Raw genomic sequence first — 3,755 nt, forward strand, 5'->3', positions numbered from 1 at the left:
TGACCCCGTTGGCAAAGGCCTTTTGAGTCCTCGCCATGAATTGCTAAATTAAAACAAACTAAGTGCAAAGACCGTTTTGCCCAATGACCGATATCTGCCCTGGAAAAGACATTTGTTAGATTTTTATATTTAGACCGGGAAATGAAAAATGGCAGTTTGAGAAACAGGAGTAGAAATCCACCCTGTTCTTTGCTCTTCGCCATGTGGAATAGTATTCAGAGCGGGTGACTTCAGCGTTCGTCCTTCCGGCATCCTCTTCGCTCTCGTTCTCTGACCTGGGAAAGGAATAAGGAGTGATTTTGCAGCTGTGGTTAGCTCTTCTCCTTTTATTTTTAACTTTTTTTAATGGCCTTTTAAAAAATCTTTAGAAGTAGGGGTCTTGACCTGCCACTGTCGCCGAAGTTGCGATTTTTAACCTGTAGCCGTTGGAGAAGGTGCTCGAATCTCAGATGTTGGCAGCGCCAAGCTGGTCTTGGCTGATCCAGATTGGCACTGGATGGGAGACGATCGGGGATTATTATTATTATTCTTTTTGAGGTGTAAGGCTAGGTTGGGAGGCTGAAAAACATCTTAGAAAAAGGCAAAAGAAGAAGAAATGAAAAGGAAAGAAAAAGACAAAAAAAGTAGGAAAGGAAAGGAAAGGAAAGAAAGGAAAGGAGAAAAATAGGAGGAAAGGAAAGGAAGGAAAAGGAGAAAAATAGAAGGAAAGAAAAGGAAAGGAAAGGAGGAAAATAGGAGGAAAGGAAAGAAAGGAAAAGGAGAAAAATAGAAGGAAAGGAAAAGAGAAAAATAGGAGGAAAGGAAAGGAAAGGAAAAGGAGAAAAATAGGAGGAAAGGAAAGGAAAGGAGAAAAATAGGAGGAAAGGAAAGGAAAGAAAAGGGAGAAAAATAGGAAGAAAGGAAAGAAAAGAAAGGAAAAGGGGAAAAATATAAGGAAAGGAAAAGGAGAAAAATAGAAGGAAAGGAAAAGAGAAAAATAGGAGGAAAGGAAAGGAAAGGAAAAGGAGAAAAATAGAAGGAAAGGAAAAGAGAAAAATAGGAGGAAAGGAAAGGAAAGGAAGAAAAATAGAAGGAAAGGAAAGGAAAGGACCTCCAACTCATTGGTTTGATTGTGGTTGTAAGTTGAGGACTGCCTGTATTGTTCAAGTGACTATAGAAATGCTGCAGTGGTCACAAACGTGAGGACCAGTCGTAAGTCACATTGTTCAGTGCTGTTGTAAGTTCAAATAGTTGCTAAATAAATAGTTGTAAATTGAGGATTACCTACCATAGCCCAATAACACTTTAATGCAGTGCATCTTAACCTTGGCAACTTGACATATAATATGTCTGTGTCATATAATATATAAGGATATATGTCTAATTTTGCATTTATTTATTTACTTATTTTGACATACTTTATGTTATGTATATTGGAGGGGGTGACCCTCTGAGAACTGTATACAACAAAATTTCATTTTAATGTATGCCGATTAGTGTACATTCAAAGTGACAATAAAGTTATTCTAACTTAGTCTAAGTCTTGAAGATGTCTGGACTTCAATTCCCAGAATTGAAGCTGGCTGGGGAATTCTGGGAATTGAAGTCCAGACATCTTCAAGTTGCCGAAGTTGAGAAACGCTGCTTTAGTGATTGCTCTTTTGGGCTGTAACCCTTCCCACACCATTTGGACAACCTCTCCGCACCACAGGGCCTCCTGAGACCAGAATAGAATAGAATAGAATAGAATAGAATAGAATAGAATAGAATAGAGTAGAGTAGAGTAGAGTAGAGTAGAGTAGAGTAGAGTAGAGTAGAGTAGAGTAGAGTAGAGTAGAATAGAAATAAGGAATAAAATAAGAATAGAAGAAGAAGAATAGAGTAGAGTAGAGAGTAGAATAGAATAGAAATAAGGAATAAAATAAGAATAGAAGAAGAAAAATAGAGTAGAGTAGAGTAGAATAGAATAGAAATAAGGAATAAAATAAGAATAGAAGAAGAAGAATAGAGTAGAGTAGAGAGTAGAATAGAATAGAAATAAGGAATAAAATAAGAATAGAAGAAGAAGAATAGAATAGAATAGAAAAGAAGAAAAGAAAAGAAAAGAAAAGAAAATAGAACGGAATGGAACAGAATGAAATGGAACAGAACAGAACTGAAGAGAACAGAATAGAAAATAGAATGGAACGGAACGGAATGGAACAGACTAGAGTAGAGTAGAGTAGAGTAGAGCAGAGCAGAGCAGAGCAGAGCAGAACAGAACAGAACAGAACAGAACAGAACAGAACAGAACTGATGAGAACAGAATAGAAAATAGAATGGAATGGAACGGAATGGAACAGACTAGAGTAGAGTAGAGTAGAGTAGAGTAGAGTAGAGTAGAACAGAACAGAACAGAACAGAACAACAGAACAGAACAGAACAGAACAGAACAGAATTCTTTATTGGCCACGTGTGATTGGACACACAAGGAATTTGTCTTCAGTGCATAATCTCTCAGTGTACACAAACCTTCCCCCCCAACTCCAGAACGCCTCCTCCCCCCCCATCCCCAATGCCCCTTCCTCTTGCCTTGCTCTCCCACGCACCCACCTACCCCCGAAGGAAAGCTCCAATTCTTCTTATTTTCCAAGCCGAGAGGAGCGATTCCTTGGCCTTCGTTCGTCAGACTGAGGGGCCGTATTTTATTCCGACAATTAACAAAACAAACTCCGGGCCCCGCTGGGCTCTGTTTGTGATTATTTGCTGAACAATTCCCTCAGCCTTGGCGCTCTCTCTCTCTCCAGCCTGTGGCCCTGTGCCAAGCCTTCAATCCACTTTCCAGAAGTTCTCGCCTTCCAGAAGGAGCTCCTGACTCCGGGCAGGGCGCCTCGAAGCCGAACGTCCGTCCCCCTCCTCTCCCACTGAGCCTATAGGGCGCCACCCTGTCCTCCAACCCTGTCCCAAAGGTGACTCACCACCGTGGGAACGTTCCCGACCTCTGGATGGCAAATCCTCAGAAATAGAAGCAGACCAGTGCTCTAACTGGCACCAGGTTTTTGCAACAGCCCCCAAGTTTTGCACCCCCAAAAAATACGCAAGAGCCCTCTGTCCCACTTCTGCCCTCCTGCCGAACAGAACAACAGAGTTCGAAGGGACCTTGTAGGTCATCTAGTCCACCCCCATTCAAGCAGGAGACCCTACAGCAGTGGTTCTCAACCTTCCTAATGCCGCGACCCTTTAATACAGTTCCTCATGTTGTGGTGACCCCCAACCATAAAATGATTCCTAAGACCATTGAAAATATGTGTTTTCCGATGGTCTTAGGCGACCCCTGTGAAAGGGTCGTTCGACCCCCAAAGGGGTCGCGACCCACAGGTTGAGAACCACTGCCCTACTCTATTTCGCACAGATGGCAATCCAGTCTCTTCCTTTTTTAAAAAATTTATTTATTTATTTATTTATTTATTTACAACAAAATATTTATTCACACACAGATCGCGACGGGAGCTTTACACAATATATTAACTTCAGTCAAGATATACAAATAAAAAATAAAATCTACACTAACCTTATCCTTTTTTTTTATTCTATTATTCAACCAAGTATACCATTGGCCCCAACACTGAAAATATACGGAGTCCTTTTGATCTCTCAAAATTTTTGTTAACCTCCTGTCAGCTTCCGCATATTCGATAATTTTTCCCAGAATCAAATCTTCAGCCGGTAGGTCTTTCCCCTTCCAATATTGAGCAAAACATATTCTTGCTGCGGTTGCTGTGATGTATGTAATCAGA

At 40.8% G+C, this 3,755-nt stretch overlaps 1 long non-coding RNA gene across 1 annotated transcript; it reads right to left on the reverse strand.

Moving 5' to 3' along the window:
- Positions 1-107: 107 nt before the first annotated feature.
- On the reverse strand, positions 108-2,650 carry LOC148114477 (uncharacterized). Its single transcript, XR_015733626.1, has 2 exons — positions 2,576-2,650; positions 108-275 (listed from the first exon to the last, which is right to left on the reverse strand). It is a non-coding gene; the product is annotated as an uncharacterized LOC148114477 (long non-coding RNA).
- Positions 2,651-3,755: the final 1,105 nt, after the last annotated feature.

This window comes from Pantherophis guttatus, chromosome 3, assembly GCF_059756535.1.
Source record: "Pantherophis guttatus breed Tessera chromosome 3, ASM5975653v1, whole genome shotgun sequence".
In the NCBI taxonomy this organism is placed as follows: domain Eukaryota; kingdom Metazoa; phylum Chordata; class Lepidosauria; order Squamata; family Colubridae; genus Pantherophis; species Pantherophis guttatus.